Source organism: Prionailurus bengalensis, chromosome B1 (genome assembly GCF_016509475.1).
Source record: "Prionailurus bengalensis isolate Pbe53 chromosome B1, Fcat_Pben_1.1_paternal_pri, whole genome shotgun sequence".
NCBI lineage: Eukaryota > Metazoa > Chordata > Mammalia > Carnivora > Felidae > Prionailurus > Prionailurus bengalensis.
Window position 1 is genome coordinate 173,205,936 of NC_057344.1, and position 25,866 is coordinate 173,231,801.

The 25,866-nt window shown below is 39.2% G+C and overlaps 1 protein-coding gene and 1 long non-coding RNA gene across 3 annotated transcripts in view; one reads left to right on the top strand and one right to left on the bottom strand.

Annotated features, from left to right (window-relative positions):
* LOC122466909 overlaps nucleotides 1-14,876 on the bottom strand; it is a 31,220-nt gene extending 16,344 nt beyond the window's left edge. Inside the window, exons 1-2 of the long non-coding RNA XR_006292782.1 lie at nucleotides 14,774-14,876; nucleotides 12,848-12,950 (exon numbers count right to left, since the gene is read on the bottom strand). This is a non-coding gene — a long non-coding RNA (uncharacterized LOC122466909). The remainder of the gene's footprint in view (nucleotides 1-12,847; nucleotides 12,951-14,773) is intronic.
* Nucleotides 14,877-15,146: 270 nt separating this feature from the next.
* The window catches only part of SMIM14 (small integral membrane protein 14), an 82,728-nt gene continuing 72,008 nt past the window's right edge, over nucleotides 15,147-25,866 (top strand). The window contains exon 1 of one of the 2 annotated variants that reach the window (XM_043553234.1): nucleotides 15,147-15,247. The gene's annotated coding sequence lies outside the window, so the exon portion shown is untranslated. Of the gene's footprint in view, nucleotides 15,248-24,242; nucleotides 24,456-25,866 lie in introns of those variants that run through there. The other variant, XM_043553223.1, reaches the window with a different exon arrangement.

Sequence of the window (25,866 nt, forward strand, 5' to 3'; positions counted from 1 at the left end):
TCCCTTGCCTTTGGGGATGTGTCAAGTAAGAGATTGCTACGGCTGAGGTCAGAGAGGTCTTTTCCTGCTTTCTCCTCTAAGGTTTTGATGGTTTGCTGTCTCACATTTAGGTCCTTTATCCATTTTGAGTTTATTTTTGTGAATGGTGTGAGAAAGTGGTCTAGTTTCAACCTTCTGCATGTTGCTGTCCAGTTCTCCCAGCACCATTTGTTAAAGAGGCTGTCTTTTTTCCATTGGATGTTCTTTCCTGCTTTGTCAAAGATGAGTTGGCCATACGTTTGTGGGTCTAGTTCTGGGGTTTCTATTCTATTCCATTGGTCTATGTGTCTGTTTTGGTGCCAATACCATGCTGTCTTGATGATGACAGCTTTGTAGTAGAGGCTAAAGTCTGGGATTGTGATGCCTCCTGCTTTGGTCTTCTTCAAAATTCCTTTGGCTATTCGGGGCCTTTTGTGGTTCCATATGAATTTTAGGATTGCTTGTTCTAGTTTCAAGAAGAATGCTGGTGCAATTTTGATTGGGATTGCATTGAATGTGTAGATAGCTTTGGGTAGTATTGACATTTTGACAATATTTATTTTTCCAATCCATGAGCAGGGAATGTCTTTCCATTTCTTTAAATCTTCTTCAATTACCTTCATAAGCTTTCTATAGTTTTCAGCATACAGATCCTTTACATCTTTGGTTAGATTTATTCCTAGGTATTTTATGCTTCTTGGTGCAATTGTGAATGGGATCAGTTTCTTTATTTGTCTTTCTGTTGCTTCATTGTTAGTGTATAAGAATGCAACTGATTTCTGTACATTGATTTTGTATCCTGCAACTTTGCTGAATTCATGTATCAGTTCTAGCAGACTTTTGCTGGAGTCTATCGGATTTTCCATGTATAATATCATGTCATCTGCAAAAAGCGAAAGCTTGACTTCATCTTTGCCAATTTTGATGCCTTTGATTTCCTTTTGTTGTCTGATTGCTGATGCTAGAACTTCCAGCACTATGTTAAACAACAGCGGTGAGAGTGGGCATCCCTGTCGTGTTCCTGATCTCAGGGAAAAAGCTCTCAGTTTTTCCCCGTTGAGGATGATGTTAGCTGTGGGCTTTTCATAAATGGCTTTTATGATCTTTAAGTATGTTCCTTCTATCCCGACTTTCTCAAGGGTGTTTATTAAGAAAGGGTGCTGAATTTTGTCAAAGGCCTTTTCTGCATCGATTGACAGGATCATATGGTTCTTCTCTTTTTTTTTGTTAATGTGATGTATCACGTTGATTGATTTGCGAATGTTGAACCAGCCCTGCATCCCAGGAATGAATCCCACTTGATCATGGTGAATAATTCTTTTTATATGCTGTTGAATTCGATTTGCTAGTATCTTATTGAGAATTTTTGCATCCATATTCATCAGGGATATTGGCCTGTAGTTCTCTTTTTTTACTGGGTCTCTGTCTGGTTTAGGAATCAAAGTAATACTGGCTTCATAGAATGAGTCTGGAAGTTTTCCTTCCCTTTCTATTCTTGGAATAGCTTGAGAAGGATAGGTATTATCTCTGCTTTAAACGTCTGGTAGAACTCCCCTGGGAAGCCATCTGGTCCTGGACTCTTATTTGTTGGGAGATTTTTGATAACCGATTCAATTTCTTCGCTGGTTATGGGTCTGTTCAAGCTTTCTATTTCCTCCTGATTGAGTTTTGGAAGAGTGTGGGTGTTCAGGAATTTGTCCATTTCTTCCAGGTTGTCCAGTTTGTTGGCATATAATTTTTCATAGTATTCCCTGATAATTGTTTGTATCTCTGAGGGATTGGTTGTAATAATTCCATTTTCATTCATGATTTTATCTATTTGGGTCATCTCCCTTTTCTTTTTGAGAAGCCTGGATAGAGGTTTATCAATTTTGTTTATTTTTTCAAAAAACCAACTCTTGGTTTCGTTGATCTGCTCTACAGTTTTTTTAGATTCTATGGGGCGCCTGGGTGGCGCAGTCGGTTAAGCGTCCGACTTCAGCCAGGTCACGATCTCGCGGTCTGTGAGTTCGAGCCCCGCGTCGGGCTCTGGGCTGATGGCTCGGAGCCTGGAGCCTGTTTCCGATTCTGTGTCTCCCTCTTTCTCTGCCCCTCCCCCGTTCATGCTCTGTCTCTCTCTCTGTCCCAAAAATAAATAAACGTTGAAAAAAAAAATTTAGATTCTATATTGTTTATTTCTGCTCTGATCTTTATTATTTCTCTTCTTCTGCTGGGTTTAGGCTGCCTTTGCTGTTCTGCTTCTATTTCCTTTAGGTGTGCTGTTAGATTTTGTATTTGGGATTTTTCTTGTTTCTTGAGATAGGCCTGGATTGCAATGTATTTTCCTCTCAGGACTGCCTTCACTGCGTCCCAAAGCGTTTGGATTGTTGTATTTTCATTTTTGTTTGTTTCCATATATTTTTAAATTTCTTCTCTAATTGCCTGGTTGACCCACTCATTCGTTAGTAGGGTGTTCTTTAACCTCCATGCTTTTGGAGGTTTTCCAGACTTTTTTCTGTGGTTGATTTCAAGCTTCATAGCATTGTGGTCTGAAAGTATGCATGGTATAATTTCAATTCTTGTAAACTTATGAAGGGCTGTTTTGTGACCCAGTATATGATCTATCTTGGAGAATGTTCCATGTGCACTCGAGAAGAAAGTATATTCTGTTGCTTTGGGATGCAGAGTTCTAAATATATCTGTCAAGTCCATCTGATCCAATGTGTTATTCAGGGCCCTTGTTTCTTTATTGACCGTGTGTCTAGATGATCTATCCATTTCTGTAAGTGGGGTGTTAAAGTCCCCTGCAATTACCACATTTTTATCAATAAGTTTGCTTATGTTTATGAGTAATTGTTTTATATATTTGGGGGCTCCGGTGTTCGGCGCATAGACATTTATAATTGTTAGCTCTTCCTGAAGGATAGACCCTGTAACTATTATATAATGTCCTTCTTCATCTCTTGTTACAGCCTTTAATTTAAAGTCTAGTTTGTCTGATATAAGTATGGCTACTCCAGCTTTCTTTTGGCTTCCAGTAGCATGATAAATAGTTCTCCATCCCCTCACTCTCAATCTAAAGGTGTCCTCAGGTCTAAAATGAGTCTCTTGTAGACAGCAAATAGATGGGTCTTGTTTTTTTATCCATTCTGATACCCTATGTGTTTTGGTTGGCGCATTTAATCCATTTACATTTAGTGTTATTATAGAAAGATACGGGTTTAGAGTCATTGTGATGTCTGTATGTTTTATGCTTGTAGTGATGTCTCTGGGACTTTGTCTCACAGGGTCCCCCTTAGGATCTCTTGTAGGGCTGGTTTAGTGGTGACAAATTCCTTCAGTTTTTGTTTGTTTGGGAAGACCTTTATCTCTCCTTCTATTCTAAATGACAGACTTGCTGGATAAAGGATTCTCGGCTGCATATTTTTTCTGTCTAGCACACTGAAAATCTCATGCCAATTCTTTCTGGCCTGCCAAGTTTCAAAAGAGAGATCAGTCACGAGTCTTATAGGTCTCCCTTTATATGTGAGGGCATGTTTACCCCTTGCTACTTTCAGAATTTTCTCTTTATCCTTGTATTTTGCCAGTTTCACTATGATATGTCGTGCAGAAGATCGATTCAAGTTACGTCTGAAGGGAGTTCTCTGTGCCTCTTGGATTTCAATGCCTTTTTCCTTCCCCAGTTCAGGGAAGTTCTCAGCTATGATTTCTTCAAGTACCCCTTCAGCACCTTTCCCTCTCTCTTCCTCCTCTGGGATACCAATTATGCGTATATTATTTCTTTTTAGTGTATCACTTAGTTCTCTAATTTTCCCCTCATACTCCTGGATTTTTTTATCTCTCTTTTTCTCAGCTTCCTCTTTTTCCATAACTTTATCTTCTAGTTCACCTATTTTCTCCTCTGCCTCTCCCATCCGAGCCGTGGTCATTTCCATTTTGTTTTGCATTTCATTTAAAGCGTTTTTCAGCTCCTCGTGACTGTTCCTTAGTCCCTTGATCTCTGTAGCAAGAGATTCTCTGCTGTCCTGTATACTGTTTTCAAGCCCAGCGATCAATTTTATGACTATTATTCTAAATTCACTTTCTGTTATATTATTTAAATCCTTTTTGATCAACTCATTAGCTGTTGTTATTTCCTGGAGATTCTTCTGAGGGGAATTCTTCTGCTTGGTCATTTTGGATAGTCCCTGGTGTGGTGAGGACCTGCAGGGCACTTCCCCTGTGCTGTGGTGTATAACTGGAGTTGGTGGGCGGGACCGCAGTCCGACCTGATGTCTGCCCCCAGCCCACCGCTGGGGCCACAGTCAGACTGGTGTGTGCCTTCTCTTCCCCTCTCCTAGGGGCAGGATTCACTGTGGGGTGGCATGGCCTGTCTGGGCTACTTGCACACTGCCAGGCTTGTGATGCTGGGGATCTGGTGTATTAGCTGGGGTGGGTAGGCAAGGTGCACAGTGGCAGGGGGGGCAGGCTTAGCTCGCTTCTCCTTAGGTGATCCACTTCAGGAGGGGCCCCTCTTCTGTGGGCCTCTCGTCTGTGCTTGGGTCTGGTGACTCCATTCTGCTAATCCTCTGGCGGTTTTCTGGGTTATTTAGGCAGGTATAGGTGGAATCTAAGTGATCAGCAGGACGCGCGGTGAGCCCAGCGTCCTCCTACGCCGCCATCTTCCCAGAATTCCTAGTTTGCTTTTTAAAAATTTTTTATTTTGAGAGAGAGAGAGGAGAGGGAGAGAGAAAAATCCCAAGCAGGCTCCAGGCTGATAGTTTGCAGCCTGACATGAAGCTTGATCTCACAAATCATGAAATCATGATCTGAGCCGAAATCAGGAGTCAGATGCTCAGCCGACTGAACCACACAGATGCTCCTCTAGTTTTATTTATGTGTATATGTTTAATGTGTTCCAGAGAATGACATAAGTAATAGCTTTTATTTTTTTAAGATTTTATTTTTAAGGAATCTCTGCACCCAGTGTGTGACTTGAATCCGCAACCCCAAGATTGAGAATTGCATGCTCTACCAACTGAGCCAACCAGATGCCCCTAAGTAATATCTTCTAAAAGGAAGAAATGTGAGGGGATTCTATCCCCCACCCCTTCTCTGTCTCTCTCCCACTTGCTCTCTCTCTCTCTGTATGTCTCTCAAAATAAAAACCCATTTTTTTAAAGGAAGAAATGTAAAAGGGCAAAGGGCAACCATACTGAAGCTATCACACTGCTTCCCCACACTTATTAAACATTATCCACACTTACTTAAACATTATCTGCAACGTTAGAGGACAAATAGTTTACCTTTAATTTTCTTCACCCTAAATGCCTTTCTTTTTCAAATTTCTACTCAAGAAACTTTGATCTTTTCCTTCATCAGATCCCCTTCTTCCATATCTATTACACAAAAATTTGAAAACCATTCTAGAAATTTTATGTTAATTTTATTACTTTCTAAAAAATTAGCAAATAGATTACTATTAATCATTATATAGAAAAAAAATGAACATACAAAATCTTGTTTGGTTCTCTTTGCAGTTTTTTTCTTTTTTGAGAGAGAGAGAGCAAGAGAGCATGTGTGCACACAAGCAGGGGAGGGGCAGAGGGAGAGAGAGAATCTTAAGCAGGCTCCATGCCCCACACAGGGTCCAAGGCGGGGGTCTTGATCCCACAATTTGAGCCGAAATCAAGAGTCAGACACTTAACTGACTGAGCCACCCAGGCACTCCTCCCTTTGCAGTTTTAAATTACGAAGATACAACTCATGTTCTCTATCTGAGGAAATAGCATGATAGTAATGAAACAGCAAACTCTTCAAAATATGAGTAATTTGATTTATTCTGATGACTATAAAAGTGAATAGACTTTCTCAAGATCTAATTCTCTTGAATTTAAGTTGTATAAAACCATCTTCAACTGGCTAACATTAAGGTTTTACACTTGAGTAATAAAACAGCTCTAATGTGAATTTGCAGTGCCTCATTAACTTTCAAAAAACCGTAGAAGCATTGTTGACCAAAATTAATCCCAAGTAAATTAAGAGTTTACATATAAAAAATAACTGAGAGTTTAGAAGAAATTAGAAATAAATATTCATGGGGTGCCTGGGTGGCGCAGTCGTTAAGCGTCCGACTTCAGCCAGGTCACGATCTCGCGGTCTGTGAGTTCGAGCCCCGCGTCAGGCTCTGGGCTGATGGCTCAGAGCCTGGAGCCTGTTTCCGATTCTGTGTCTCCCTCTCTCTCTGCTCCTCCCCCGTTCATGCTCTGTCTCTCTCTGTCCCAAAAATAAATAAACGTTGAAAAAAAAATTAAAAAAAAAAAAGAAATAAATATTCATTAAATGTCTGGATCTGTATTTTCTTTGTAGGCCACATGATTTTCATATTCATAAATGTGCCCCTAGTGACCAACACACAGTAGGTATTTATTCAACAAACATCTGCTGAACTGAATATAACCTAGGCTTAGAAGAAAAAAAAACCTTAAAGGAAACTAGGAAATATTTTACTAAATAATTTCAGCACATTAAAAATTAAAGTTACTAAAAAGCAACTGTAAAACATTGGAAGCAAATATGGTAAAGAGTAGAGATCTTTCTTAAATATTTCATACAAATTGCTAAAACATAAAAATATAAACCTCTCTGAACTTCAAGTTATCTTAGGCATTTTAACAGTTTGTAAACTGTTTTAATAGATTCAAAACCTTTACATCTGAGATAAAACCTCAGTCTCAAACACTGTTTGGAATGAATGGATTAATCTTAAGAACAAAGCCCAATACTCTCAGAATATTAATATTAAGAAACATAGTAGGGGCGCCTGGGTGGCGCAGTCGGTTAAGCGTCCGACTTCAGCCAGGTCACGATCTCGCGGTCCGTGAGTTCGAGCCCCGCGTCGGGCTCTGGGCTGATGGCTCAGAGCCTGGAGCCTGTTTCCGATTCTGTGTCTCCCTCTCTCTCTGCCCCTCGCCCGTTCATGCTCTGTCTCTCTCTGTCCCAAAAATAAATAAACGTTGAAAAAAAAAAATTAAAAAAAAAAAAAAAAAAAGAAACATAGTAAATCTTTTTTTAGTGTTTATTTATTTTGAGAGAGAGAGAGAGAGAGAGAGCACAAGGAGGGGAGGGGCAGGGAGAGAGGGAGAGAGAGAATCCCAAGCAGACGCAGGGCTCAAACCCATAAATCACGAGATCATGACCTGAGCTGTAGTCAAGGGTCAGATGCTTAACTGACTTAGCCACCCAGGCACCCCAAAACACGATAATTCTTAATATGCTTAGTTCAGACTGTAGTTCAACTGCTGATATATTTTTAAAATCTCAAACGTGATATGATCAGGAATGATCTCATTTCCTAACACAACTGTCTTTACTTTTTAATATTCCCTTTTTTAGTATTAATATTCTTTACCCAGGTGTAATCATAATGTGCATGTTGTGTCATTTTCCCCTTTAACAATAAATAGGTTCCTAAGCATTTTCCCATATGCTGTATGGCAGTCATAATTAAAAATTCATTAAAGACGGGCACCCAGGTGGCTCAGTTGGTTAAGCATCTGACTCTTGATTTTGGCTCAGGTCACAATCTCACAGTTCCAGACATCAAGTCCTATGTCAGGCTCTGCACTGACAGTGTGGAGCCTGCTTAAGATTCTCTCTCTCCCCCTCTCTCTGCCCCTACCTCACTCATGCTCTCTCTCTCTCTCTCAAAATAAATAAATAAACTTAAAAAATTAATTAATGACTTCAACACTGTACTGGAAGTCCTAGCCAAAGCTGTTAGGCTAGAAAAGTAAATAAAAGGCATCCAAATTGGAAAGGAAGTAAAATTATCTCTGTTTCTAGATGATATAATCTTATATGTAGAAAACCCTGAATAGGGGCGCCTGGGTGGCACAGTCGGTTAAGCGTCCGACTTCAGCCAGGTCACGATCTCGCGGTCCGTGAGTTCGAGCCCCACGTCGGGCTCTGGGCTGATGGCTCGGAGCCTGGAGCCTGTTTCCGATTCTGTGTCTCCCTCTCTCTCTGCCCCTCCCCCGTTCATGCTCTGTCTCTCTCTGTCCCAAAAATAAATAAACGTTGAAAAAAAAAAAAAAAAAAAGAAAACCCTGAAGATTCCACAAAAAACCTGTTAGAACTAATAAATTCAGCAAAGTTGCAGGATACAAAATCACCACTCAAAAATCAGTTGCATTCCTATATACTAACAATGAACAATTGGAAAGAAAAATTAAGAAAACAATTCCATTTATAATAGTATCAAAAATGTTTAGGAATAAACTTAATTAAGGAAGTGAAAAACTAATACACTGAAAACTAGAAAACATTGCTGAAAGAAATTAAAGAAAAAAATAAATGAAAATACATCTATCCCGTGTTCATGGATTGGAAGATTTTATATTATTAAGATGTCAGCACTATCTAAAGTGATCTACATATCAACATGCTCCATGTCAAAATCTCAATGACATTTTTTTCAGAAATAGAAAAATCATGCCTAAAATTCATATGGAATCTCAAGGGACCCTGAATAGTCAAAACAATCTTAAAATAAGAAGAAGGGGCACCTGGGTGGCTCAGTTGGTTGAGTGTCCAACTTTGGGTCAGGTCATGATCTCGTGGTCCATGAGTTTGAGCCCCGCATCAGGCTCTGTGCTGACAGCTCAGAGCCTGGAGCCTGTTTCAGATTCTGTGTCTCCCTCTGTCTGCCCCTCCCTCATTCATGCTCTGTCTCTCTCTCTCTCTCTCTCTGTCAAAAATAAATAAACTTTAAAAAAAATAAGAAGAAAAAAGTTGAAGGTCTCACATTTCTGGATTTCAAAACCTACTCTAGAGCCATAGTAATTGTAATCAAAACAGTGTGGTACTGGCATAAAAACAGATACACACACACACACATGTGATAGTATTCTATCGCAGAAATAAACATTCATGTATATGGTCAGATGATTTTTGACAAGAGTATCCAGATCATTCAATGGGGAAAGAACAATCTCATCAACAAATGGTGCTCAGAAAAATAGATATCCAAATACAGAGGAATGAAGTAGAACCTTACCTTACACTATATAGAAACATCAGCTGAAAATTGATCAAAGACTTAAATTGAGTAGCTAAAACTATTTATATAACTCTTAGAAGAAAATCAGGTAGGGGCACCTGGGTGGCTCGGTTAGTTAAGCATCTGATATTGGCTCAGGTCATGATCTCATGGTTTAGGAGTTCAAGCTCTGCGTCAGGCTCTGTGCTGACAGCTCAGAGCCTCGAGCCTGCTTTGATTCTCTGTCTCCCTCTCTCTCTGCACCTCCCTTGCTTGTGTGCTCTCTCTCAAAAACAAATATTTTATTTTTTTTTAATTTTTTTTAACGTTTATTTTTGAAACAGAGAGAAACAGAGCATGAATGGGGGAGGGTCAGAGAGAGAGAGACACAGAATCTGAAACAGGCTCAGGCTCTGAGCTGTCAGCACAGAGCCCGATGCGGGGCTCGAACTCATGGACCGCAAGACCATGACCTGAGCCAAAGTCGGCCGCTTAACCAACTGAGCCACCCAGGTGCCCCAAAAACAAATATTTTAAAAAAAGAGAAGAAAACTGGGGAAAAACTTCATGACATTGGATTTGGCAATGATTTCTTGGCTATGACACCAAAAACAGGCATTTCAAAGAAAAAAAATAGATAAATTGGACTTTATCAAAATTTAAAACTTTTGTGTAAAGGACACTGTCAATAGAGTGAAAAGGCAACCGATGGTATGAAAGAAAATATTTGCAAATTATATATCTAATAAGGGATTAATATCCTGAATATATAAACAACTCCTACAACTCAAAAACAACAAAAAAAGAACCACCCAGTTAAAAATTGGGCAAACTACTTGAATAGACATTTCTCTAAAGGAGATATATACAAACTGCCAATTAGCACATGAAAAGATTTTCAACATCACTGTTAGGATAATGCAAATCAAAACCATAATGATACACCACCTCACACCCATTAGGATGGCTGATATGGAAAAAAAAAAAAAAAGAAACTGACAAGTGTTGGTGGGGATGTGGAGAAACAAACCCTTATACACTGCTGGTAGGAATGTAAAAGTGTGTAGCTACTGTGGAAAACAGTATGATGGCTCCTCAAAATATTAAATATAGAATAACCATATGCTCCAGCAATTTCGCTTCTGGATATATGTCTAAAAGAATTGAAAGCGGTGACTTGAATAGATATTTGTACTTCCATGTTCATAGCAGTTTTACAATAAGCCAAAAGGTGGAAGCAACCCAAGTTTTGTTGTTGTTGTTGCTGTTGCTTTGTCTCTTTAGGGAGAGAGAGAAAGCACAAGCAAGGGAGAGAGACATTTGGGGAGGGGGGGCAAGAGAGAGAGAGAGAGAGAGAGAGAGAGAATCCCAAGCATGTTCCACACTCAGCACAGACTCCGACGTGGGGCCTGATCCCATGAGCCTGAGACCAAAACTGAGACCAAAATTAAGAATCAGACACTCAACTCAGTGAGCCACCCAGATGCCCCAGAAGCAACCCAAGTTTTTATCAATGGATGAATGAATAAACAAAATGTGGTATATACATATGATGAAATATTATTATTCAGCCTTAAAAATGGAGGAAAATCTGCTATATGCTACAACATGGATGACCTTAATTATGCTAACTGAAAGAAGTCAGTCACAAAAGGACATTTTCATTTAAGTGATGATTCATTTATTCATTTATGATTCATTTATTTTAAGTTTTATTTAAGTAATCTCTACACCTTACATGGGGCTCGAACTCACAACCCTGAGATCAAGAGTCACATGTTCTTCTGACTGAGCCAGCCAGGAACAACCCTGTATGATTCATTTATATGAAGTGCCAAGAGTAGTCAAATTTACAGAGATAGGAAGTGGAATGGTGGTTGCCAGGGACTGGGAGAAGGGGGAATGGGGAATTAGTGTTAACAGGCAGAGTTTTAATTGGGAAAGATGAAAAAGTTCTGGAGATTGATGTTGGTGATTGTTGCACAACATGAATGTATTTAATGCCATAGAACTGTATAATCAAAAGTGGTTAAAATAGTAAATTTCATACTATGTATGTGTAACCACTCTTTATGGATTAAATTAGGTCTCCTCAGATTCATGTGTTGAAGCCCTAACACCCAGTGTGACTATATTTGGAGATAGGGCCTATAAGGAAGTAATTAAAGGTAAATGAGGTCATAAGGGTGAGCCCTAATTCAATAGCATTAGCGTCCTTATAAGAAGAAGAGATATCAGGAGGGCCTATGCACAGAAGAAAGGCCATGTAAGGACAGTCAGGTGGTGGCCATTTGTAAGTCTGGAAGAGAGGTCTCGCCAAAAACCAAACCTGTGGGCACCTTGATCTTGGATTTCCTACCACCAGAACTTTGAGAAAATAAATTTCTGTCGTTTGAGCCATTTAGTTTGTGGTATTCTGCTATGGCAGCCTGTGCAGACTAATACAACCACAAAAAAAAAAAAGTGAAAAAAATTAGTAATGTTTTTCATTGCAAAAATAATATATGGCTATGTAAAAATTCAAACCATACAAAAGGGTAAAAAATCATAAGGAAGTCTCTCATCACTTCCTCCTCTCCACCCTCCTTCCCTGTCCCCAGTAATCAGTGTCAGTAGTTTTAGGAATATCTTCCAGAATGCTTTTATGAATATATAAAGCATGTATTATTTACAAACACTTTCTTCTTCTAGATCAAGAATCAAACTAGGGTCTGGTTCAGAAAGGGAAGAATTTTCAAGTTTGTCAATCCCGAACATATAATTTAACATATTCATCCATTCCATTCCATGTTTAGATTATTTTTAGATTTTTTTTCTCCATCATACAAAATGTGATTAACTTTCTTAAAATCTTTCTTTTTAAATTATTTCTATCCTCAAGTTTCTTAGATCGTAACACACAATGTAACAAGGTTATCCTTTCCATTACCATTGTTCACATAGGTTATTTCCATATTTTTATTTCCATCATATAAATGTAATTAATATCTTCATAATCTTACTTTTAAATTATTTAAGTTCCTAATAGTGAAATTGAGCCAATTTTTTTTAGAACTTCATATATATCGCCAAATTGATTTCTGAAAAGCTAACTGCCAACTTAAGTTTCTACTAGTAGTATTAATAGTACAAATATTAGATACTCCTATTTAAAAATATCTCCAGGGATGCCTAACTGGCTTGGTCGGTGGAGCATGTGACTCTTGATCTTAGGGTTGTTGTGAGTTCAAGTCCCACGTTGGGTGTAGAGATTACTGAGACATAAAAAACCTTAAAAAAAAAAGTCTCATAAGGTAGTAGTTAAAAAAGGAAAGCTTACTTTAATTTGCATTTTTGATGAGATTGAAGATTTTCAAATATTAGTTGTTTGTATCTCCATTTGTGTGTAAGCCATCAGTTCATACTCTACACCTACACAAGTATTGGAGACAAGTAATATCTTCCTTATTAATTTGTATGAGTCCTTCATATATTATGGTGTTACTCCCTTATCAATATTTATTTCCAGTATTTTCCAAGGGGTATGTCTTTTATGGGCCATTCATCAAATATTTATTCAGTATCTACTATGTTCCATGTACTGTGTTAGGATTCTGTGTTATTCTTCAAATTACATATAGAATTACACATGTACTTTTTTTTCCTATTGTTTAAAGTTTAGAAAGGTTGAACTTTATGATTGGGCAAACAACCATATAAGATCCCGAATCACTGTCTGTGGGTAAAGCTGGCCCTTCCTATCTCATGAGATTACAAACAGATGCTGGACAAGGATGCAGTCATCCAATGCTTGACTAGGGTTAGAAGATCAGCCCAAAGTAGCTCACTCACATGGCTGGTAAGTTGGTGTGGTTGTCGATGGAGGCTTTTGCTCCTCTTCACATGTTCCCTTCATAGAGGTGCTTGAGTGGAGTGGTGTGTAGACTAGCTTCCCCTATGGCACACAAACCAAAAGAATGAGGTGGAAAGCTGCAATCAGTGCCTTTATGACCTAGCCTCAGAAGTCACATGCCTTCAGCTGTATTCTATGGATCAGCTTAGTCCTGAATCAAAAGTGCTGGAGGCGGACTACATTTACAGAGGTGAGAATCATTGGAGTTTACCTTGGAAGCTACCTACCAAGGATCCTAACATCTTGATTTTTCCTGTAGTTTACTTTATTAAAGCAAATATTGATAGGGGCGCCTGGGTGGCGCAGTCGGTTTAGCGTCCGACTTCAGCCAGGTCACGATCTCGCAGTCGGTGAGTTCGAGCCCCGCGTCAGGCTCTGGGCTGATGGCTCAGAGGCGGGAGCCTGTTTCCGATTCTGTGTCTCCCTCTCTCTCTGCCCCTCCCCCGTTCATGCTCTGTCTCTCTCTGTCCCAAAAATAAACGTTGAAAAAAAAATTAAAAAAAAAAAAGCAAATATTGATAATTTTGCAACAACCCATATGATTCTAGTTGTGACATACTGTTGTTTTAAACACAGCTGTGTTTGCAAACACATCTGTGCACAGGAGTGCACTCAAGCATATAAGACTTTCTTTTTTTTTAAATGTTTATTTATATTTGAGAGAGAGAGAGAGCAGGGGAGGGGCAGAGAGTGAGGGAGACACAGAACCTGAAGCAGGTTCCAGGCTCCAAGCTGTCAGCACAGAGCCCCATGCAGGGCTCCAACCCATAAGCAGTGAGATCATGACCTGAGACAAAATCGGATGTTCAACCTTAACCAACTGAGCCACCCAGGCGCCCAAAGACTTTGTTCCACAAATTAAAGTTCCACAAATTCAAGATCCTTTGCTATAGCAACATGAACTTCATTAGGGCCTTAGATTCCACCTCAAGCTCTCTAAATTTGAGTAGAGTTCAAGATGTCAGATTAAGGGCCAAGAAGTTTGACTTCTATTTACTTGTAATCTGTTAATTAACTAGTAAACACTTTTTTTTTTTTACCAGAAACCTTAAATTATTTAGAAATCTTTAGCTGTGTAAAGATTTACACATGAAAAATATCTTTCAGATTATATTACTAATTTGCTAAAGGTGACTCAATCAGTTGAAATGATTTACTAAGTAGCTGGGTAGAAATTCGTTAAGGTCACTAAATCAGGGTAAGGAAGACAGTTTCTTAGGAGTTTTCACCGCTTCTGGAGGATAGGCAGAGAGGATCTGCCTTTGTGAAATCTTTGTTTGGAACTTACACTTTTACTTGCCATTGGTCCTGTTCTAATTAAAGTTTGTTAATTCCTGGGTCTAAGAAACAATAGAGTAGCTGTAAATTTTGCCAAATTGGGAAATTTCCGGGGCCCCAAAGGTTTAGCTGGTAGACTAAGGCCAGAATGGGAGAGCAGGAAGTACCAACTTGGTCCAAAAATAACTAGGGTTCTTACTCCCCTAATAGCATTCCTGCAATTAAAGCTTAGGGGTGCCACCCAACAATGCTTACCCCCTCCCTGTTCACTGTCTCCCGACCCGCAAGTCATCGATGCTGACATATTCTCTTTTTCTAAGCTTAATTTTAGACAGCTTTCCGGGTGCAAAAACATTAGGGGAGGGTAAAGAAGATCAATAACTGCTACATCTGACATACTTTTGTGCATCAGACTAAATACTCATCTCCTAATTTTCACTCGGGCCTGAGTGATAAAAAAAATAAAAATCTCTACAGAGGTACCCTTTCTCAGCACCCGTGAACTTGAGCCCACCTCTACTTCTACCCTCGCAATTCTAAGGACTCGGGTCAGAGAAAGCCACCAGCTCAGACAAAGGGAAACGCACAGCAAAGGTCGTTGTCCACCAAAGACAAAACAGAGGCTACGCGGGTCAGTTAAACAAACCGGGGCCTCGCCCTCCTCACTTCACAGCGCTCGGCCCCACCCCTCCCAACCGGAACTGCAACCCCCGCGCCGTGCGCCCCCACGAATAGCGTGTCGCTTGCGCCCGCCCCGCCTCCTCCAACGCACTGGGCAGGCGCGGGGTGCGCGCATGCTCCGCAGGCGGGCTGCTGGGGTCTCGAGTCGCTGCAATCTGTTGCGCCGCCGCCCGCGGGAGCCGGCAGATCCGGGTCTCGTGGCTTGGAGTGACGTGGTCAGTCGAATCAAAACAGAGGAGGGGAGGAAGTCAGCGGCCAGGAGCAGCAGCGGCCGCGGCGTCCCGAGCAGCCGCAGCGTTCCGGAAGCTTCAGGCGGTTTTTCTGCCGAGCCTGGGTCCCGGCCCCCATCCTCCCCGCCCCGTCGGTTGTTGTCTGGGCGGGTGAGTGTCTCCCCCTTTACCACCGCCGTTTGCCGGCCCACCCTCCCGTCACCCTGTTTTTCTTGGGGGTTCCTCAGGCTCTGGGGAACTGCGGCGGCTGCGGCAGAGCGGGGCTGGCTTCTCAGGCTTGGTGGTTCTTCGGCCGGGCTGGTGACTCTGCACCGGGAGAAGCCCGCTGCTGCCGAGTCCGCGCCCCCCGGCGAAGAGCGAGGCAGAGAACCTGCAATTTGGCTCTCTCTGCAGGAAACCAGAGTCGGGGCTTGGCAGGAAAGTGGACGGTAGCCACGGGTGGTTTTATTTTTAGGGCAAGACCGTCAGCTCGGGTGGAGGCGTATAATGGAGTAAAAAGAAGAGAATCGTAGCTGAAAGGAAAAACCCACAAACCCTGAAACCTACACTCTGTCATTTACCTGTATTTCTCTAGGTTTGATGAAGTCATTAGAATGCGTCCTTTGTTGTGATTGATGAGCCAGGAAAGCTGCCATCCAGAAAGCGGGAGCTTTTTTAGCTCTTATTGTGGTGGGAGTTTAAAGTATTCCTTTTTTCTGTTTGTTCAGTTAGTAGAACTGGAGCTGACAGTAAAGAGGTAGTACCCTTTATAAAGATAGATAATGTGCGATAAACTGGTTACCGGAGTACCTGAAGTCCAGTGTTGCCGTTTAAAGCCAAAGTTTTCCAAAGTGGCTGTTTCTGTGTGTGTTAGGATTTTAGCCAAGATGATGTTTGTTAGCTGTAGAAAGTCGATAGGATGTTTTCACTTGTCCTAGTTTGCCGAATCGAAGATTCGGCCTTATTAGAATGTCTTGGTTTTGCATGGAGAGCCAGATGAGCCTCACGCACGTGATATCTGCGTTTGTTGAAGAGACCTTCCAGTTTTTGTGTGTTATTGTTGTAAACCGTTGCCAGCTCTACATGCACGATAACTTGAGGTGTAAGGACGGTGGAAGACCTTTCAGGTGTTTTAGTCTTTAGACCCTATTCAGTGGAGGTTGCAGAAAGCTTGTGTTCTCTTTGACTTCAGGTGGCCGGCCACGCAGATTCTTCTAGTGTAGGCTGCTTCAAACCCTGCCACCCTCTGCGCCCCTCGACAGCACAGAGACAAGAGGACCAAACCTCCTTTTTGCCCTCAGTTGGTGTTTAAAAAAAGAAGATTTTGTTGTTGTTGTATGGTCCCCAGAAAACTGATTAATTGAGGTGTTTCTTTGGTAAATGGCAAGAAAGGAGAAAACACGTATGTGCTAATTGATTGCCCCTTAGGAAATCCAGAAAGAGTACTTAGGAATTTAGGCTACTCCCTTGAAGGGTGTATCCTTGGGTGGTATAACATGGATCACTTCTTAACGAATTTCTTTCTCCTATATGTGCAATTGAGATCTTTTTTCTTAATACCACAGTTGGAATCCTGCTGATTTAGAAAAATGAAATTGTTTTCTTGAAGTTCTTTTTTTTTTTTTTTACCTTTTATGTAACCTGTAACTGAATATTTTTGCTTATATGCAATAATTTGTAATAATTGGAGAATTATTACAATTAATAAACAAGAAAATAAGTCATTGATAATCCTGCCATCCAGAGATGACCAAAATGTTAGTGGTTTATATCCTTCCAGACTTCTTTTTTGCAGTTAGACATTTTATTCAAAAATGGTATCATAACTGCATATGCTTTTCTGTAACCTTGCTTTTTCGCATAATAGTACTTTGGAGTAACAAAATTTATATTTTAATAGATACGGACTTTTGGAACCTATCTTTTAGGGTATATTCACTGTATATTTGCCAAACCTTTCCTCCCAAACTTTTATGATAATACGAAGAAGTTAATATGCATTGTGTAGCCGTGGAAGGTTTTCTTGTTTAACCCTTGGGATAGCAGGCACAAAATAGCCTAAGTTGATAACAGGTAGTTTAAAAGAGTTTTACTAATTTAGTGATTTGATTCAGGTAAAGCTTTAGTTCTGTTCCATAGCTACACTGTGCTCCAAATGCTGACCAGCTGTCCAGGCCTCCGTTAGTGAGGTCCTGAAAGATTTGAGTTTATGAATCACACTGAAGAGTCTTGGATGTATGCCCGTTTAGCCCAGTGCCTTCTTGGTGGTGCCAAAAGAGAAGGAAATGTTCCCTTCACCTCAGCTTCAAAAGATAAGTACTGTCTAGGAAGTATCCTAAGTATACTAATAACCTATTTACATCTGTTAGTTGTGAACTTACCTAGAACCTTTAAGTCTATTTTTATTCTGTATCTCTTGGGTAATTAGTCCCAGATGCTTACTACTTATTTTGTGACTTAGTTCTTTTTTCTTTGACTTACCTTAATTGGAGTGTTTATATTCTAAATTTGGCCATTACTACCCATCGCTACCGCCTCTACCTTTGTCACCTTTCACCATATCTGGCCTACTGTAGTAACCTCCTGACCTCCCTGCCTCCACTTTGCCTTTTTATGGTAATTCCCCTTACCACAGCCCAGAGATCCTTTAAAGTGTAAATTATGTTGCCTTGTTTTTGGAGAGCCTTTCATCACATTCAGAATAGAATACAAACGATGTGTTCTGGAACAGCCTCCTTCCCTTAACTCACCTTGTATCGCTCTGCCTAGATTAGTACCCTAGGGCCTGGCCATGTCTGTTCCTGTGTTCTAGACCCACTAGGACAAGCTGGGAACTTGCTAGGCTTGTTCCTGCCTTAGGGCGTTTGAGCTTGCTGTACCCTGTGGCTTCAGTATTCTCCCAGATCTTGCTATGGCTGATTCCATCATGTCATTCAGGTTTCAGATGTTTCTTTGAGGAAATTTCTCCCCAGTTCTCTCTCCATTTTCTTTTATTTTATTCATAACATTTTGCACTATCTGGAATTTCCCTATTTTTTTAATATTCTGGTTCCTATGCTAGAAGTTAAACTGTGAAAATTGGGATCTTGGGGATGTTTTCCTATTCTCTGCCTAGTAGGTACTTAATGAATGTTAGTTGAATGAATGAACTTGCTGAACATGTCTGTATTCCTCTTGAAGATACTGTCAGTTTAGATAAGCCCTTTATATAGAAGAATCCTAGTTTTGAGTCTTTTTTTTTTTTTTTTTTTTTTTTTTTTTGTAATAGGACAGTGGCTTGATTCTCTTACTTCAGTAATTCTTGATGTTTGGGCCAGAGCATGGTTACATTCTACTTTAGAACTGTAGAATTAATCCCTGGGAGGAATGGGTTCCAGGAATCTGCATTTTCAACAAGCTCTTGAGGTGATTTTAATGCATATCAAAGTTTGAGAATGTTTCTTAATATTTTAATGGCTTTTCTCTGGGAGATTACTTCTTGCTTTGTAGTAATAATGATAGCTACCATTTTGGGGAACTCTCTTACGTGTTAGGTACTATGCTAAAAAATTACATGTTTTTCAGTCAACTGTAGATGTAGAACAACTCTGACATAGGTATTCCTACTTCCATTTTACACATGAAGGAACTGTGACATGGTAAGTGGCAGAAAGTTGGACTTGAACATATCTGTTAATCACTGTACCCTACTGCCTCTGAACTAGTGTTTAGAATTGTACACAGTACTTTGGTTTTGATAGACCATGTTTTTGTTAAACGCAAGATAGTGTATTCTATCATTTCCAATCCAATCCTTAATGAAGTCCATTGGTTTGTTGGTCTTTTTGCTGAAGTTGCACAGGCAAAGTTGCAGAGGGAGAGGACCTCTGTAAAAACTCCTAGGTCTTCTTGCTTTGTTGTATTGAGAGCCTACCAGGCTTAAAGTAAATTTTAAGTATTTAAAGTTTTCTCCTTCCTGTGCATTGCCTTGTCTTCCACACACCAAAAACCTACCACTTTCTGCCTGCTTATGTAGTCATTTGAATTCTTTCTGTATTTTCTCCATTGATGTGAGTGATTAACTATTTGGACTATCATTGGATCATTGTAAACTGAATAGATTTTTCACTGCAAAACCCCTTTCCAAATGAGCTAAAAAAATGTTAAATTTGATTGGTGTGTTGATTTTTTTGAGGTGGGGGAACTTAATCTAGAAAAATACTGGTTGTCTTTAGTTTCTTCCTAGTCTTTAAGCCTAGCTAACTGTGTTTATCTTTGGAGGCTCAGGTCACACAAGACCTTTACCAGAGCTCTGTCCTCACCCTCCTCAGGCTTCTGTAAATAGCAGTGTTTCTGATCCCATCACTTCACTTTCTGTATTTAGTTGTCTGTGGCTATCTGGCCTATTTGATCGGAAGACCCATGAGGTCAGGGAGGACCAGTTAGACAATCAGTAGGCATGTTGATGTAACAAATAAAAGAAGAAAAATAACAACTTTAATCTGTGTTTGTAAAAAATGGTACATTGCTAAAAGGAATTATTTGTGATCTTTTCCCATATAATTTAATAGGACTTAGAACAAAACCTCAATACAAGACCCTAAATTGTCCAAATTAATAAATAGTGATATATTGGTATATGAAATATAAAGATTTTGCAGAAAGTGAAGCACTCCCAACTGTTCTTTGTTATATTTTGGCTTCTATAAGGACTTTTTATGACCATAAAACTTCTTAGATGATTAACTGATACATGCTACAGGCTTATAAATAAAGGTATTCTTTTGGTACGTGTTTATGTGCATATTCGTGTTTTGGCTCACATAATAAGTACTAACATATGAATGGCTGTTTCTGTAGTTGGGCACATATCAGCAGATTCTCCATTTGGATAAAAAGCAGTTTGGGCACTTTAAAAGCCATTTTGAAAAAGGGCTGAAAATTATTTGAGTCTGAAATTAAACAGTGGTTACCTGCCTGAATATCAATAATAGTGGCATTTACCTTTTATGGCTATATTTGCCAGCCCCTTGAATTCCTTCACACACTTCCCATTTACTTGTCACATCAGTCCTCCCAAGTCAGATACTGTTATTCCTAATTTACACTGCAGGAAACAGGCTCTGACTAGTTAGGTAAGTTGCCCAGGGTAAAGCCACTGGTACTGTTGGGATTCAAACCCAATTTTCCCCTGACCCAAAGCTCATGGACTTTATATGGCAGCAGTATTGACTGATCTTCCATGATCATAGAAGTTATAGTAAGTAAACCTACTTTTTACAGCTGTCAGAATATGCTAGTAGAACTCCTTTCATGAATTGAAGATGGATTTCTAATAGCCCCTGTGTTTTGGTTTTTTTTTTAACATAAGAGATGCTTGTTATGAAAAGCTGCAAGACGGTAGTATATGAAGCCCAACACAACAAAATCTGTAATCTTCTCATTCAGAAGTTATCTCTGTACATGGCATTTTCTTCCAGTCTTTTATTTATTTATTTAAAATGAATCTTTGGGGGGCGCCTGGGTGGCGCAGTCGGTTAAGCGTCCGACTTCAGCCAGGTCACCATCTCGTGGTCCGTGAGTTCGAGCCCCGCGTCAGGCTCTGGGCTGATGGCTCGGAGCCTGGAGCCTGTTTCCGATTCTGTGTCTCCCTCTCTCTCTGCTCCTCCCACACTCATGTGCTGTCTCTCTCTGCCTCAGAAATAAATAAACATTAAAAAAAATTAAAAAAAAAAAAATGAATCTTTGGGGGACGTCTGGGTGGCTTAGTCGGTTGAGCATCTGACTCTTGATTTCAGCTCAGGTCACCATCTTGAGATCCATAGGATCGAGCCCCGTGTTGCACTCTGTACTGACAGCGCACAGCCTACTTGGGATTCTCTCTCTACTCTCTCTCTGCCCCACCCTCCCCCCAAAATAAATAAATAAACTTAAAAAAATTTTTTTAAATAAAAAACTTCATCTTTGGTGTAAATAAGATGTAATACCCACATAAGCTTGTATCTTAGTTTAGTTTTGTGGGGTTTTGTTTTTGTTTTAACTTAATGAGCTTTTTACCATGGCCTTAGAAACTTTCTACTTTCTTGATTTCTAGAAACTTTTTTATTTTTAACTGGCTACATTTTTTTTTTTACTTTTTATTTTTTTTAAATCTTTCTTTCTCTTTTTAGTAATCTCTGCACCCAACCTGAGGCTCAAACTCAAGATCCAAAGATCAAGAGTCGCTCACTCTTCTGATTGAGCCAGCCAGGCACCCCTTAACTGGCTATATTTTAGAAGATATTTTGAATAAGCTTGATTACTTGGAGTTTTCATTTAATGTTGGACATGAGTGTAGTTGCCAGTTTCACCATTATAAATGATACTGTGATGAACCATGGCTTTAAAAGTTAACCTAAGCTTTCAATGATTAGAGCAACCAGTCTAATTCTTTTTTTTAAGTTATATTTAAGACTTTTTAATGATTTGAAATGTAGTGATTTTAATCGTAATTTGACAAGTATATACAGTATACATGTATTTGTGATGCCTAGAAAATTTACATGAGAGTTTTTTTTTTTTTAACGTTTTATTTATTTTTGAGACAGGGAGAGACAGAGCATGAACAGGGGAGGGTCAGAGAGAGGGAGACACAGAATCTGAAAGAGGCTCCAGGCTCTGAGCTGTCAGCACAGAGCCCGACGTGGGGCTCGAACTCACGGACCGTGAGATCATGACCTGAGCCGAAGTCGGCTGCTTAACCGACTGAGCCACCCAGGCGCCCCTACATGAGAGTTTTTAATAGAGATTACCTCAAAGGGGAGAAAAGTACTTTTAACTTTACTTTAAAAAAGAAAAAACTTCTTGTTATTTGAATTTTGAAACTATAAATGTGTATTGTTTAAAAAAAAATCAAGTCCTGGGGCACCTGGCTGCCTCAGTTGGTTGAGCATCCAACATCCGCTCAGGTCGTGATCTCAACAGTTTGTGAGTTTAAGCCCTGCAGCAGGCTTGCTGCTGTTAGCACAGAGCCCGTTTCAGATATTCTGTTCTCCTCTCTTCTGTCTCTCCCCCCGCTCCTGCTCATGCTCTCATTTTAAAAAATTAAAAAATAAATGTAAAAAAATCAACTCCTTTGAAAAATTAAAATCTTTCTTCTAAACTAAAACCTAATTTTTAGATGTGTAATAGGGTTTCTATTTTGTTAATAACATTTTAAACCTCAGTGGTCTTGTTTTGGAGAAAGTTACCTTCTCATAGCTTATTTTCCTACTGAATTTTCATTTCCTATTTTAAATTTAGGTCGTGGCACAGATGTGAGTCTCAGCTTTTTAAAAATACAAAATGAAGCTGGTTTTTGCTTGACTGCACTCATTGATAAGTACTACATGTGCAGTGTTTTCAGAATTTAACAGCTTAAAATAAAGATGTTTCAAATCAAGATAGGAAAGCAGTAAGCATCTTCCTGGTATATGCAACAGACTTAGAGGTGTTCTGGCTGCTAGCTTGTTTTATATTACTATATACTTTTTAAAACACAGTTAATTTTTTTACATAGTATGTATTTTGTTGCTTTGTTACTCTTAGCAAAGGTAATATAAAAGAAACTGACTTGCTTAAAATTTTGAAGACAAAAAAAATCTGTGGTGTTTATTCAAATTTCATTTTTTAACAATATTGGTTTCTTTATCACATTGGGTCTAAGCATTTTTCCTGTCATCACGAGTGGCATTTATGTGCATCTGTCTATAAATGTGTTATCTAGGTTGTAGCATGGATGAGAGGGATTACATGAATTGGGAGAGCAGTAACCATATTTCTTTCTGTTCAAGAAATCATATAAGCAAGCAAATGAATGAGAGAAAAAGTCTTGATTCCGCTCTCTTTGAATGATGTAAATTATTCACAAACTTGTAATATTACTTGTGATGTACTTCACAATTTCAGAACACACTAGTACTGTATTTTGTAACAAGAGCTGTTGAAAATTGCTTTCTTAACATAAGTAACCTGTATCCACTATGATTTGGTATTACATAGTATGGAATTTTTATATCATCTTCTGTTGAATTTTTCTGTTTGTAACTTAGGAAAAACAGACTTTTTTCCTTAGTTTAAAAGTTTTTTATTCAGGGGACGCCTGGCTGGCTCAGTTGGAAGAGCATGCGACTCTAGATCTTGGGGTCTTGATTTCAAGCCTCATGTTGGGTATAGAGATTACTTTAAAAAGTAAATTAAAAACTTAAAAAAAATTTTAAATTCAGAACATGTCTAATAAGTATTCTTGTGTAAATTTTAGAAAACATTTTTAGAATATGAAAAATTTGGTTATGATATTGGATACAAAGATGGTTCATTTGAAAAGTTTTCCTTTATTTGACCATTCACAATAAATTTTACAGACCATTCACAATAAATAAATAAATAAATAAAAGACTGAGAGAGAATCTTTGGGACTGTACAAAAGTAAGGAACATCCAGGGAAGGTCAGGAAATTCATAGGTGAGGGACCAAGATTCAGAACAGAAGACTTCTTTCTGCTTTGTATCTTTTATGCAGAAGAGCGATAGCTGAGCCCCAGGGGAATACAAACCTGCCAAAGCAGTATACAGAGATCTCAGGCTGAGAGTTCAAGATAAATTTAAAACATAAGGGCTTAAGACTTGAATTGGCCCAGAGCATTTTACAGCTTATAAAGCACTCTTACACATTCTTGCTTGATCTCGAAACAACCCTTTAAAAAGAATAGTTTCAGTTATTGCTCTTGTTTTATAGAGAAAGTGAAGTCAAAGAGAAGCTAATTTATCCTTTTCTCAGCACTGCTGTAACTTGAATTGTTTATCTAAGATGTATTCTGCTATCCCATGATGTTTTAGCCTAAGGTGATTCCTAGAATACAATCAAATACAGGTAAAGGAAGAAAAAGGTCACTGAGGAAAGAGAAGGTAGTGTCTAAGACATAGGGAAATCGAGTACATTAACTGAGAGTTTCTAGAATAGTGGTGGCAGCCCTGGGGTGGACCTTTTATAGAATCCTGCAGAGATATGGAGGAATTAAGGAGCTGAAGAAATTCTTGATGTCCTTGAAGAGTTAAGCTTTTAGAAGCGATGGGTGGAAGGTTAGTTGAGAGAAATAATTCTTTGATTTTGAGCTTTCTCCTGAGAGGTCACTTGTCTGTGACATTTATTTTGGCTGTTAATTATACACTGGTATGTAATTATTATTATATGAGTTAATTATAATTAATAATTGATTGCAGCTCTTAGAGGTAAGGGATGCCTTTTATTTCTTTTATATCCTCCTCTGAACTCTTCTGCCAGTTACTTAGTCCCCCGAAGCCTTGTTAGATATATACTTCAGAGGAAAGGAGAAGTGAGAGAAGACATGGGTTTGAATCACACCTCTGCTTTGTGACACTGGGTAAGTCACTGAGGCTCTCCGGACCTCAGTTCTTCTCTATTTAAATGAATAGGTGAGAACTGCTGCATCCCCAAAGTTTTAATAGTAACACTTGTGAAGTTGTGATTTGTTGAATTATGAGTAAATGAAGGCTTGTCATCCTCATACATGTAGGTAATGTATACCCTACCTATACAGTGATATCTTGCACAGACCTGTTGGTAACACTCATCTTGTTTCTTGTATACATTCCCATTACACTCTGTGGAAAATAAGTATTGTTATTCTTTCTAGCCTGCTTTGATCTCTTCCTTTTGAATAGTATGCTCTTTCTAAAAGAGTGCCTTGAAGCTTTTTGTAATCCTGTAAAAATATTTTGTAAGAATTTCAGAGATGGTTCTTATTGTACTTTCTCTTACAAATAGCTCATTCTAGGTGGAACAATATAGGGTCATCCTATTGGATCAGTATAGGGAATATTGTAGGGAATTTGTAATTATAATTGCTTGGCTAGTAATTTGAGTTTGAAAATTTGTTGTGATAGAATTCAGGGAGTCTCAACTCCAAAGCACAGAGATTGTAATATTTAGGGTATATAATGGGATTTAATTTCAACATTTAAATTATTTTATTTTATTTTATTTTATTGAAGTTTATTTAGAGAGAGAGAGCTCACATGAGCAGGGGAGGGGCAGAGAGAGAATTCTAAGTAGGCTCTGCACTGCCAGCACAAAGCCTGATGTGGGGCTTGATCTCAGGAACTGTGAGATCATGACCTGAGCCAAAATCAAGAGTCAGACGCTTAACCAGCTGAGCCACCCAGGTGCTCCTCAACATTTAAATTAAAAACATAAAATGTCTTTAACTTCTCCCAGACATAGCTTTAGCACAGTTTTTAGCAAATGATTGACTAATTTGAACTTGTGTCTGTATCCTTTTCTTGTCTACTTCCCATCAGAGATGCAAATGTAGTTTAAGAGAAAAGTAAGTCATTGATAAGAAGTAATAGGAAGTCAGTTGATAGTCATCTAATTTCTGTACTGCTCTGAAGTTGTCTTTGTAAGATTGAAAGAAATGTCACTAGCATGATTGGTCATATCAGAAAGATGTGGAATGAGCCCTGGTCAGGAATTTACATTGTCACTTCCTGTCCAGAGTTCATCTCATACTAGATGTGTGATCATGGTCAAATTGCTAGCTTCCCTGAACCTATTTTTCTCATTTATATGTTATGTTATGTTATGTTATGTTATGTTATGTTATGTTATGTTATGTTATGTTATGTTATTTTTTAGAGAGAGTGAGTGCGGGCATGCACGAGTGGGAAAGGGACAGAGGCAGAGGGGGAGAGAATCTTAAGCAGGCTCCATGCTCAGCACAGAGCTGAATGTGGGGCTTGATCTCACAACTGTGAGATCACGACCTGAGCCGA